This window comes from Pyxicephalus adspersus, chromosome 2, assembly GCF_032062135.1.
Source record: "Pyxicephalus adspersus chromosome 2, UCB_Pads_2.0, whole genome shotgun sequence".
Taxonomy (NCBI): Eukaryota; Metazoa; Chordata; class Amphibia; order Anura; family Pyxicephalidae; genus Pyxicephalus; species Pyxicephalus adspersus.
The window spans coordinates 6,770,849-6,785,209 of record NC_092859.1 but is presented as its reverse complement, the minus strand read 5'-3'; the positions used below and the strand labels follow the sequence as shown (position 1 = coordinate 6,785,209).

The window sequence follows — 14,361 nt, the reverse complement described above, 5'->3', positions numbered from 1 at the left end:
TATTGTTACCAAATGTTTGGGGGAAGGGGGCCGACAGGATCAATGGGAGCATTGCCCAAGTAATGGCTTAAATAGTCATAATTAACAATTCAGTTGGATTGGCCAAAGGTTGGATTTGCATACAGTTTGGACCATTTGTGTACAGCGGCACTATAATAAAGCTGCGTACACACGGCAAATTTTTCTCGCCCGATAATCGGTATCGGCCAATTATCGGGCGAAAATCTGCCGTGTGTACAGTCGGTCGTCGTCCATCGTCCGACGACCGTCCTGGCGGATCCATGGACGATGGACGACGACCGATCGTAATGAAAGGGAAGGGGAGAGCGCGCAGCAGGGTGCCGCTCCGTCGCTCTCCCCCTCCCCTCTCCATAGAGCATGAACGGTGCTGTATGTACAGCATCGTTCATGCATCGTGCAGTCTTTTCTCGTTGGAAAGGATCGTGAAAGATCCTTTCCAACGAGAAAAATTGCAGGTGTGTACGCAGCTTAACATTGTTAGTTTTCTTGTTTTGTTTTTAACATGCTAATAAAACACAAAAAGCACAACCAATAAAAACAAAGCATTGATTGTTGTGCTTCCCTTGTACATCCAGGAGGGGAAAAACATTCTTTTTGCACATTACCATTTTCGGTAATATATTACACGTTATTTTATGTCCAAAAACTGCAAGAACATCCCTTCTTACATCAATGTTGTGTTCTTTACAATATTTATCTTGTATGTGTTTCACCCACAGAGGCATCTTTAGAAGGAACTTCTGCAAATAATTCTGAAAATGATAATCAGCTAGTGCAATTATCACAAATTCAAAGGCCATACTACATAACACTGTGTATTTGTTCTGTCCTTTGAGATCCCAAACTGGCCAAGCTTCTGATGGATCAGAACCAGAAGAGATATCTAATCAATAGCCATTTACCCCTCTATGGGGGAGAAATATAGACATACTTACTTATCGCAGGGGTAACAAGAAAAGACAGATGCCCAAGGAAAACACTCTCCTTATATTATAAAACATGCCTTACCAATGCCAATGTCATGTAGTATGTAATATGAGGACCTAATCACTGCCTGGTCATTCCCAAATGCACCCCTTATTTCCCTTCTGTCTACCTGGGGTTCATTCTGAATCCACAACATTTAGCCATATATTATGGCAGCCATGTGAGCCATTGGAGTGATATTACAAATGGGTTTCGCCCTATATCATTGCATAGTCATCTCAATTTTCAAGTGGCCATGTGTTTATGTAATCCCCTTACCTCCATCCAACGCCTCCAAAGTGGGACAAAGGCCACAGCGGAGATTGACCCCTAAAATTGAAGAGATGGACCCCAATCAGCTAATAACCTCTACATGATGGTGGATATGGAGAGATGACCAAATGATAAACGTGTCACCTACAGACCAAACCAAAGAGCAAAAACAGGATCTTGTCCTTTTAATAAAATCAGACCCAATCACAATTTTGAGGACTTTGCAGTTGAGGAACTGCCTGGGATATGCCCTCATCCTGGGAATTGAGTACATATCATCACTACCCAGAAACAATTTATTTATTACATTTTGAATGAGTTGGAATGCTAATTGTGAGCCAAGACTTCTCATACAGCATCAGCGTCTAACTTCACGAATGTCCCCCACCCAGCAGAAATTCTTTCCCCTGTAGAGTGGAGGCTGATAAAGCCTAAAATGGGTGCAAATTGTATTGCTGATGCCTTTAGGTAGTAGTACAGTGTTTATGGAAGGATTCCATAAACACATTACTACTTGTGAAACTCTTGTGAAACTCCCCACTACAATACATATTATTAGCACTTTTATAATGAACGCAGGCATTTAGTGATCTTCCCAATCGGCTGCTGTAGTTTCTCTGCAGGGAAAAGATTTTTTTCCCTCCAGAAACCAGAACAAGTCACCAGAATTTTCTCCCTGTTGACATAAATAGTGTTTAGATTCACGACATTCAGATTCAAAATTTTCCATCAAATAAATGTGGAATCAAAATTGGGAGTATGAACCTATTTATTAAGACTTTTTTCAAGACTGGATAAGATACAGTTTAAATGGTGGACCTGTGTGATCCAGAAAACCTGAAATGCATTTGGTCCGGGATTGAAAACATTTGCTAACAAATCTATTTCACCCAGGTTCACAGATTTAAATGTATTTTCTCCAATCTTGGAGAGCTTTAATAAATCAGACCCTGGGAAAATGTTTTACCTTAAATAAAACAAAATGTTCCCTATCATTAAAGGTTTCACACATTTTATTTACTAAAGTAATCAAATTAAATTATTACCTTGCAAGGATTTTTTAAATTTCCTTGAACATTGGGTATTCATTCTTTTTATTCCCAGACAAGCAGGCAGACAACCACACAATGTTTATTGCATCTTTTATCAAATACACGGCATTAAAAAAATAAATTCATGGCATTACCAGTGTCACTATATATGGGCTGGTATCCACAGATGGTGACACGTTTCACAATATATATCACCTCTTCAGACCATACCATAATACACAGAAGATGTATTGACTCCACTATATAAAACATATTAAAAGATATCTATACGATACATGTAACTCAATATGCAGAACAATCCATACAAACATTTATTCCAAAACTGTTTATAGCTATAGCAAACAGGGACAACAAAGAAAGCAACTCATCCCTTTGTGTTAGCACTAAAAATGTCCATACAGTTTAGGATAGGTAATGAACAACATTGGATATTGTTATCACCACAAGAGACTAAGTGGGATATACTCTACATGGTAATTATTCACCCTTGTAGGTAATGAGCTTACATTTCTTGAGTAAACACTAAAAGCTAAGATATTCTTTTAATACTGTCAGTGTAACCATCAATGCTGCCAAACCCCTCAATATTATTAAAGGACTGAACCTTTCAGCCTATGATCAGTTCTACAATAACCCCTTATTATCACCTACCTCAATCCCTAACCATGTGGATTGGAAAATCCTTTATTACAAGTGGTCAGTGAATTTTTCAAATATCACATGGAAATAAAATAATTCTTTTCACCTTCCCACCTATCAAGTTAGCGCTAACATCACGTGGCAATAATCTTCATCCTTTCACAATGACCATGTAATATGGCTAACAATTTCATTATGTTTCCACAATACCCCTGAGGAAGTCTAAGGGCGAAACGCGTCGAGTTCAAGACCACGGTCCTGTTTGTATAGTGTATCTTCATAATCTACTTACCAAGGGTTGACCACAAGATAGATATTTATTTAGGTTACTGATAGTAGAACGCTCCTCAGAAATAAGACATGTAAGCTCCATAATGAAATTAGGGTTTAGGGTCTAGTTTGTCATAATATAATCTTTGATTGTAACTGTATATGCTAATTACCACAATGACTTACTTTTCCTGTTCTCTCCTCTCTTGCCTTTCGGCGTTCACGTTTTTCTATAAGATATTTCTTTCAAAGTTGCAGGATGTTTAATCCAATTTGTTCACATAAGTGCACTACATGTCTTATTCTTTTCACAGAACATAGGAATGATCCCGGGGTCACTCAGTCTGATATCCTATTGGCTAATGAAGAAGACTCAGTCACCATCAGCTGCTCATACAATGACCCACCAGGCCCGGTCCCTATGTGGAGAGAAGTTTTCTGGAGAGTGGGCAGCCCATCGGGACCCTTTGCCTATCACCCCTCGGAGCTGATGGTTCATCCCAGTTACAGGGGAAGATCTCAGATTATTGGATCAGCTGATCTCCAGATAAATGGGGTCCGAATGTCAGATGACACCACCTATTACTGCTTTGTGATGCTGAAATTCTGCATTGGGAACAACAAGCAGAACTCAACACTCAGCTATGGGTCCGGAACACAATTACAAATAATTGAAAAAAATAAAATTTCTGTAGGTATGTAGTATGTCATTTCAATTTTATCATTTTAATAATACGTGCAAGGTTGAAAGGATTTTAGGAACACGAATTAGGTAAGTGGTGTCCAGATGACAAGGCCTAGGGTCATACACAGAACAACAAAAATCTGAAGAAATATTCCATGTGGGTTGAAGAGTTTGTGGTTAGGGGGAAACACATGAAGTCAGTTAGCCCATTGAATAACCCTAGGGATCAGATTTTCTGTCTAAAGTTCAGGTAGAGGTTGGCCCCAAATAGCAAACAGGGAATGGTCAAGCTTTGTCAGGGTTTGCAATACCAATTAACTTGTAACTTGCAATTCCTCAACATGCTTTTTTATCCTTAGGAAAATGGTTCCCATGGGATATTAAATATCTTACTATATAAATTCCTTAGACGGAGACAAAAACAGCAACAAAAACTTAACAGATATTTTATTGCTAACCCAAGTTATTGAAATGTAACATATATCTGTAGTTAGACTTTACATATGATTTTTTATGAAATTGTGATTTTTCTTTGTATTCTAATATTTATTTTCTTACTTTTACATTTTGCATCACAGATCTGCATATTGTAATATTTGCAAGTTATGTCGGGATTAAAGCCTTCCTCCTTCTGGTCGGTATAATACTGTCTGCCATCTATTTAAGGAAAAAATGAGAGTTGCCAGCACAATTACCTATAGAGAGAATACAGGCTGCCATTTAGAGTTGAGCGACTGGGATTCCGGAACACCTGGAGACCACAGTGAATTGCTGATGACATAGTCAGCTCTTCCAGAGAAGTCTGGTAAAACCATTAAATGCCCTGCATTGTTAGTGTCCCATTGGGTCTAGGGTTGTGTTGAGTCTTGATCTCCACTGGGCCTTATAATAGTTTCTCTAAAAGTTGTTAACATAAGCCAGAAAGCCCATAACTCCTCAATTGGCATAAAAATTGCTTTGCTCAATTTTTTTCAAAATCACTCTACCAGAGAAGAAGTGCAAAGAGTGGGGGTGGTCTGCTGAAGAAAGATGGCGGGTGGTAAGTAATGGCCATTGGCAGACTGGGAGATTAAGAAATGTGGCCTGTGAACTTCCACCACCTTCATCTTCAACTCTGTTGCCTATGGAAGGCTTCAACACGGACCATCAATTTGATTCTTTTTGCATAATAAATAAATACAATTGCTTTGCATGAATAATGATGTGGAATACCATGTGACACTTTATAAATAAAATGCCATTTCTTGCACTTTGTATATATGTTGCAATTTTAATAAATCTTTATCATTGCTGTACATATCAACCAACAGTATTGAGTTTATTAAAGTATTAAAAACATCATTCCAAAGATTTTGGGTAATAGAATAAAATTTGGTGTATAAAATAACAGAGTGCACAAAGCACCCATTCATTCTATATATCTATACTTACACATTACATATATGATATATTTTGTATATACATTTTGTTGTTTCGTTATTTTGTATACATATATCTTGCTTTTTGCTTACAGTCTGCCTGTGATTACAGCAAGTGTTACGGGTTGCCTCCCCCCGGTAGGTGACACGGGATTACCTGTGGGTGTGGAATCAAAGTGACCGCAGGTTTTCACCAGTGCACCCCGGTGAACCTAGTGGCCACCGGACTACTTTGCTGCAAGGGGATCACCAGGTTGCGGCCCCCAGGCTCTCCCCAACAGGGGGTGACATGGATCAGAAGACATCCACTTAGAAATGGTGATGAGGCTGGACACAGCCTCAAGGTAGCTGGACTGGTCAAGGATGCAGGCAGGGCAAAGATCACAGGTTACAGGTCGAGATCTGGGCAGGTGGCAGGCAAGGCGAAGGTCAGGTAACAGGTTGAGGTCAGGGCAGGCAAGGCGAAGGTCAGGTAACAGGTTGAGGTCAGGGCAGGTGACAGGCCAGGCAAAAGTCAGGTAACAGGCTGAGATAAGGGAGGGTGGCAGGCAAGGCAAAGGTCAGGTAACAGGTTGAGGTCAGGGCAAGGTGGCAGGCAAGGCAAAGGTCAGGTAACAGGGCGAGATCAAGGCAGCCGGCAGGCAAGGCAAATGTGACAGGTTACAGGCCGAGATCTGGGCAGGTGGCAGGCAAGGCAAAGTTCAGATAACAGGCTGAGGTCAAGCAGGTGGTAGGCAAGGTGAAGGTCAGGTAACAGGCCGAGATCAGGGCAGGTGGCAGGCAAGGCAAAGGTCAGGTAACAAGGCGAGATCAAGGCAGCCGACAGGCAAGGCGAAGGTGACAGGTTACAGGCCGAGAACAGGCCAGGTGGCAGGCAAGGCGAAGTTGACAGGTTACAGGCCGAGAACAGGCCAGGTGGCAGGCAAGGCGAAGGTCAGGTAACAGGCTGAGGTCAGGGCAGGTGGCAGGCAAGGTGAAGGTCAGGTAACAGGCCGAGATCAAGGCAGCTGGCAGGCAAGGCGAAGGTGACAGGTTACAGGCCGAGAACAGGCCAGGTGGCAGGCAAGGCGAAGGTCAGGTAACAGGCTGAGGTCAGGGCAGGTAGCAGGCAAGGCAACAGGTCGAGGTTAACATAGATAATCAAAACAAACTACTAGCTGGCAGAGAGGCAAGCTATGCACTGAGGATCCAGAAACTTGAGTGTGGAACTGGAAAGGTTTAGAAAGGCAGGACTGAGCAATCAGTAGATTGGGTGCAGCATCTACTCCAGAATCCCCTTCAGCTAAGCACAGCCTCGGTTTCTGTGCGGGGAATGCTGAGAATGGTGTAAAAGTCACGACTACAGGGATGCAGGTGATGCTGCAGCATGCTGAGCAGATGATCTGCGGGTGGAGTGATAGCAGCAGGACAAGAGCACAAGATAAGGATTTGCCATATGTGCAATGCAAACTTTCTGATCATGGCAGTAGCTCACCACCCACCAATGAGTTTAGTTCTGCTTTCTGTAGAGAAGAATGAAATAGCAATCATGTCACAGTCAGTTTAAATATAGTACATATCAGAGCACTATATTCACCATTTGTTGCAAAATGCAAAAAAAAAAGCCTATGAAGTAAATTTCCTATTACAATACATAGCCAAGAAATGAGAAATGAGCATGTGACAATATATGTGCAATACTACTGTGACAAAATATGGACAACAAACATGCAAATATTACACAGTATTTATATAGCGCCAACATATTAGGCAGCACTGTACAAAGTAGACTGTCACTAGCTGTGCCTCAAAGGGCTTACAATCTAATGTCCCTACCATAGTAATATGTCTTTATTATTATTATTATTATTAATATTATTATTATTATTATTAATAATAATAAACAGGATTTTATATAGCGCCAACATATTACGCAGTGCTGTACAATAAATAGGTATTGCAAATGACAGACTAATACAGACAGAGAGGACCCTGCCCCAAAGAGCTTACAATCTAGTACGGTACAGTCCAAGGTCAATTTAGGATGGATGCCAATAAACCTAACTGCATGTTTTTGGAGTGTGGAAGGAAACCCAAACAAACATGGGGAGAACCTGCAAACTCTGTGCAAGTAGTGCCCTGGCCGAGATTTGAACCTGGGACCTAGCACTACAAAGACCACTGTGCTGCCCATTATTACTATATACCATCAACACATGGACAACGAACACATGGAGAGATACATTAAATACATGAAATACATTAAAAATCCCATATAGATACAGTCTAAAAAATTGATATATATATATATATATATATATATATATATATGTGTAAAAAAATGGCCAATCTTGACAATAAGTTGGCAAAAAAATAGTTTTAAATAAAGAATAAACAGTGGGTTGAATAAAACCACCACTAATTTGGCAAGCAAATGTGTTCCCATTCCCAAGTATTTTTTGGTACAATTTCTGATTGGTTGTCATTAATGAACATCAATTGCTCCACAGTGGTTGCAAACAACGTTGTCAATTATGGAGAAACAATTTCACCTTTCTCCACATGACAGTCTACGGGAGGCAAGACAAGGTGGCAAACTCCAATAATTAAGGCCAAATATTCTGTTTCATGGCCCAGTACTTCATCCTGTCAAGATTTAAAGTATTTAGTGCTCCAAGGTATGCCAGATACAATGAGATAATAAGATCTTACAATCTGCCCTATCTGATCTCTTAACTTCCTTCTCTGTGGTTGAAAAAAATGTCCATTAAGTCTACAAGGCAAAATTTTGGATTGTGATTCTGCAGCAAATTTAAATATTACAACTATTAATATTGCTGTGATTTCACTTAACAGTCACACTCCTCCCAAGTACTTTCCCAGAACTTTCCCTAGAGTACCCTACCATGCCAAAAGTTATTTTCCTAAAACCACATTTCCCAAACTTACTTTTGCCCGAAATATGTACCCTTACGCAATTATCAGCAATTACTGTCTTATGTAATCTTCTCTAGGACACTCCTGGATCCACAGCTCTGGAGCTTAACTCACCATAGACCTTCAACGGCCACCCTGCTGTGAAATGCTACTCTTAATCGGATATTTGTCAAATTTATTTGACAATTTGATATTTGGCTTAAATTTTGAGTGGTGGCATGCAAGGCACAACCCTCTCCCAATACACACCAGTCCAGAATCCGAAGGAATACTAATATAAGATTATCCCATAATCAAGGTCAGGTTCTGGCTGGGCCACTCTGGACTCTTCACAGATTTGTTTTTAAGCCACTCCTGTGTTGTCTTTTTTGTGTGCTTAGGGTCATTGTCATGTTGGAAGGTGAGCCCTCGGCCCAGACTGAGGTCCTGAGCACTGTGGAACAGGTTTTAGTTGAAGATATACCTGTATTTTGCTCCATTCAGTTTTCCCTCAAACTTGACCAATTTCCCAGTCACTGCTGCAAAAAACACCCCCATAGCATGATGTTGCCACCACCATGCTTCACTATTGGGATTTATTGGACTGGTGATGAGCGATGCCTGGTTTCCTCCAAACATAATGTTTAGATCTGAGCTTAAACAGTTCAATTTTGGTTTCATCAGACCAATGTGGAATCTTGTTCCACATTGTCCGAGAGGTCTTCAGGTGCTTTTTTGTAAACTCCAAACTGATTGTCGTGTTTTTTGCAAGTCTTCCATCTTGACCATCTGGACAATCAAAAATCCGGAAACCTCCAGGTCTGCGAAATGCTGGATTTTGAAAAATTCCGAATTTTTTAAAAGTTATGCTTACCTCTACACACAGGCCAGCCCTTATCTCCTCTTGAAGCACCTGGAGACATCTGGCACAGTTCCAGTGAGCAGGCAGCAGGGACGTCTCAACGTGTATTTATTTTAGCAAGCAAGACCTAACAGCTGTTTCTGCAGAACAGCGCCATCAAATTATTAGTGGCCAAACAATATAATGCAGTCCTTGTATTGAAAATGCGATACGAAATTCAAACTGGGAAACTAAAGGATCCGGATTATCTATTGCCTGATTTTCGATTGTCAAACTGTATATATATTTCCTGTATTATAGTTCCTCTGTTAGAGACAGTTAGTGACCTAACATCTATTTGCAGTTTATAGGGGCCCAGAGACCACAGATCTGATATGTAGTAAATGAAAAGATACTAATACTTAACATAAATATCTCCCACATATCATCCCCGTCACCCTGTTTTAAAATGTTATTTCAGAACATGCACACTTCCAGTTATAAAAATGAAGAACTGCATGACAGAACTATCAACCACAACTTGTGATGTCCAGGAAATGAGTTTTGCTTTTCTTCTTCTTTATTCTGCGCAAGACAAAATAAACGCATTCCTTCCATGCTGTCTTCCAACATGAATGTCACCCAGATCCTCCTGATCCTAATTCTCATCCAAGGTAAGTGTTATGGGTATACAGTATATGGCATGAATATTCCCGGATTGTTACCCGGATTATCTGTGCTTTCTTTCTTCTGCAATTGTCCAGCGTAGGCTATTAATAAATCAACATTTCTATTACTGGAGGTGTTTATATATTTTATATTTATTCCAACTAGAACTAAATAATGTTTTTGTTTTTTAACAGAAAAACAAATTTGGGGAAGCAGAAGTTTAAGTCATTTGTGTTCTTTTTGTAGCATTTTTGCTAATGTTTATTAAAATAATCTTTCCTTATTTTGCCGTTGAATATTTATCTTCTTATTATAAATCTCAGTATGACTTCTGACATTATGAAGTATTAAACTTCTGGGAATAATGTAATCAAGCTTACCTTTACTATATATACACATAATCTATGTGTATGTTTTACATTGCATGTATGTGAGAGCATTTGGTTTATTGATAATGGTGTGGAGCCTTTTTAAAGCATACGTGCAGTTTGAATATTGCAGCTACATGTGTTTTATTTTCCCTGGCTTTTTTCTTTATTTTCACCTTGAGATTCTGAAAGTAACACTCTATGCAACTAATTTATTATAAATCGCCAAGACTGGAGAAGATTATGCTCGAACCTGGGTGATCCAGCAACAATGGAGGTCATTTGCTACTTGCTGGTAAATGTTTTTAATCCTGGACCAGATCCTTTCTAGATTTGCTGGATCACCCAGGTCTACCCATGGGTATCTATATAGGAATGGCAGCCATATGATGGGAACCATGCTTGGAATACAAAAACATGTCTGACTCCCTGTTTTAAAAATGGACCCCCATCTGGTCCATAGAAGGTTTTACAAATTCTAAAATAAATTACACTCCATCATACAATAGTTCAGAGCCACCTTTAGAAGCATCGTTATCTATATGATATGAGTTTTCTGTATCAGTCTCTCTCTGGTCATTTGTCCCACTCTTCTTTACAACATTGCTTCAGTTCATTGGGGTTTGAGAGCATAGCAAACCATGCACAGCATTTCGATCGGATTGAGGTCTGGATTTTGACTGGGCTGATGAAACATCTTGAATTTTTTTCTTCTTCAGCCATTCCGTTGTAGATTTGCTGCCGTGATTGGGATTATTGTCTTGTTTCATGCCAAGCTTTAGTTGTCACACAGATGGCTTCATATTTGACTGTACTTTGGTTTACAGAGGAGTTTATGGGTCACTCTAAACGTCTCCACCATTGTGCTTGACAGATGGTATGAAGATGAGAATTCTTTCTCCTGGTGATCCTTCCAAATAATTGTTCTTTCTTTTTTTGATTGCGCTGTCTTGAACTGAGAGGAACTTGTGCTTGGGTTTTGCAATTTCTTTGAGCATTGCACGGTCTGACCTTGGGGTGAATTCACTGGAACATCTGCTCTTGGGAAGATTGGAAATGGTCTTGAATGTTTTTCTTTTGTGAAAAATCCTACTCACTGTGTAATGGTGGATTTCAAATTCCCTATGATCGTTGCTGAGATCTTCATTCAAAATGTACTTCTTTTTTTTCTTTAAACCCCTTTTGGCCCCCCTTCTGTCTTTTCCAATGGCACAGAGCCTCCTGGTTACATGACGTCAGGTTTCAGGGTGCTCTTTCTGTGCATGCCCAGAATCACGCATACACAAAAGGGATATTTCCAGGTAATAAATAAATGCAATCTCATGCATGCACAGTGAGATCGGCACTTTTTTTTAACATTTACAGCAGAATACATCATCTGATCTCACACCTGTGCAGAGAGATTGGCTGATGTAGGCAGAAAAAGGACAGAATGAGATGGTGGCACAGCTCTGGGACAAAGTAATATAACAGGACAGCGTGGGACCAAATGGAAAACAGCTCTGGAGGGATCGAGGGCCCTGTGGAAATATAAGGTAAGCGTGATTTTTTTATTTTAACAAAAGTTTAGCATTTACTGCAATATTTGTAAAAAAAAATGTTTAGCATAACATTAGTTTCAGGCTTACTGTAACGTATATATAAAGCATTTGTCTGACAATAATAAAGGATCCCCAGAGCACTTTGGGTTTTCTAAAAAGGAGACACTTTTTTTTCAAGTGTCACTTTGTCACTGATACCTTGGATAGATTCGTCCTCTCATTTCCTTGACTCACTTCTTTTCTGTAAACCTCAGCTTGATCTTATGATTTTTACAAACAACAAGCTTTTTTTTCCCCTAAACATAGTAAGAAGGATGGGAAAACATGGCAAAAATAGATAAAAGCTCTCTCTTCTGGTTGAATGGAAGACTAAATAATATTTATATACTCATATTTTATACTTTTCCCCCAATGTTTTCAGTTTTTTAACTTATAGTAAAAGTACAAACATTTACCATACCATTACTATTTCTGTTTCCAAAAACAACTTCAGCTTCAGGTGTGCTCTAGGAGTAACAGGCAGCGCCCACTATTCACCAGATATTTCACGGTAGGGTGTTAAATTTGGTTTGAAGATAAGTTGTTTCTGTGTATAGTGCAGCGTTCTTTGTGGTTTTGTAAAAAGCCAAGCATGCATGGCCAAAATACACATTTACTGTAACACTTATTCTATCTAGTGAAGCGTTTAAAGAAGATCGTGCCCCCTTTCCAATCATGCCAGGCTTTCTCTGTGGTTCCTGGACTTTCCTATTTGTCTGGGGTTTCTTGAACTACAATAAATGTGGTCAGGATGCAAAGCAGTAGGACACGGAGAAATATCTGTCACTCATTTGCAGATGTAATTTGCAGAGTGTAAACCTACAAGCAGTCAACTGTGAGCACTCCTTGGTTCAGAGCTATCAAAAAATTGCCTGAAAAACAGGTAAACAGCAAAACTAGCACAGTCTGTACACATCAGGCTAAAAATGAGCACAGGGGAGACATTAGAGGTCTAAAAGTTCCTAATAACATGTATATTAGAAAAGGCCACATTAGTTGGTCATATGAGAGAGAAGCCTTTGAAAACACCTTTCATACTAGAAAAGGCCACCTAAGTTATTTCTATAGGAGAGGGGTCCCCAACCTTTTGGAGGTTGCAGACCACTAATCTAATGGACTGCAGACCGCACATGCGCAGGGAGCTGCGTGTCACTCAGAGGGGAAGAAACCTTCCCCCAGAGTGACGTCATGAAGCCAGAACCTGTCCACTCACCAGCCCACTCTCCAGAGAACCCGCCAACTGCCCTGAGTCTATGATCCATACGGAAAGACATGGTCCGTGGCTCCGGCCAGTGCACCCCAGCCAGATGGGGTCCTTCTCCTGACCTCGTAGGGGGTGCACCGGTCGGAGCCGACGCCCACCTGTCAGATGCACGTGGCCCAGACTGGGGGTTGGGGATCTCTGCTATAGGAGACTGGCCCTGGAAGGATCAGATACATGGTGGTCAGTGGGAGAAATCTCAACACATGGCAGGGGCTAGAAAATGGCAAAAAGTGCCAAATACAGAAGATTCCAGAATATATCAGGGATCAGCACCTGGAGAGGTGAAAATTACACTTTTTAATTGGCCACTCTAGTTTGTCATATGGAAGAGATGCATTTCAGGAAACCAATAGAGATCACCAGGATAAATTTTAACACATGGTGGGGGCCTGGGATTTGACACGAGAAGAAGCGGCAAATTCAGAACTGTCCAAAGATTCTATTCAAGATGTGGACTAAGAGAAATGAGTAATAAATACATAAATAAATTACCCCTTAGTGGCCATATTAGTTGATCATATGGGGATTACCCTTGTAAACAGAACCTAATGCCATTATTAATGTTATTATTTATGAAGAAAATTTGGGGCTGTTATTTTATCTTATACCAAGCCACCTTAGTTTAATATATGGGTGGAGACCATGAAGGGAATCGATAACAAAGGGGTTAATGGGTGGAATCCCAACCCAGGATTTAACACAGCATGAACTGACAAATTCAGAAGAATTTCTCTGAAATACAGAAAAGGTCTGTACCAGGAGGCATAAGTTTTACATATATATTTATAGTGCTAGCTTTGCTTTTAGATTTTTTTTGCCTAGCCATATGCAGTTAAATCACTTCCTCAGCTTTCTCCCTTCCCCAAACCTCTTGGGAAATTTCTCTTACTCACTCTCATTTGAATGCAGGATGGAATATTTTAGCTGTGTCTTAATTTTTTTTGCCCATCTTCCTCTATGACTTATTATAATTTTCTCTACTTATAGCAGTACCGCTGTGACCTCAACAACATTGTACGATCAGGGGAAGAACTCCTAATTCGGACCGCTTGAAGAACGATTCTACTCCACCTACATAGAGTCTTATTGTTCATTTAGAGATCTATTCATAGCAATGAGCATGTGCAGATAGTGTGCAATGTGACCATGCAGCAGATGGCTAACTTCTTTAGGCCTTCTGAAGAGCAAGGTCACCATGTGTTAGGCCTTAAACACTTTTTCTGGCAAGTAAGCAGATGTGTTAAGGAAAAGAAAAACTAATAAAAAGAATGCCAATCTTTAAATGGAATCACTTTGCCCCTTCTCTTCCTTTGTCTGTGATGTAGATGTGACAATAATCAGGAGTGGTGAACTCTCAGATAGATAGCATATAGGCATCCACTTGTACACTATCAGCTGTAGGAAGTTAAACAGTGGTAAG

General features: G+C 40.1%; 1 protein-coding gene across 2 annotated transcripts in view; it reads left to right on the top strand.

Moving 5' to 3' along the window:
• Positions 1 to 14,361, top strand: part of LOC140322756 (uncharacterized) — a 39,475-nt gene that overhangs the window by 6,294 nt on the left and 18,820 nt on the right. The gene's annotated exons all lie outside the window — the stretch shown is intronic.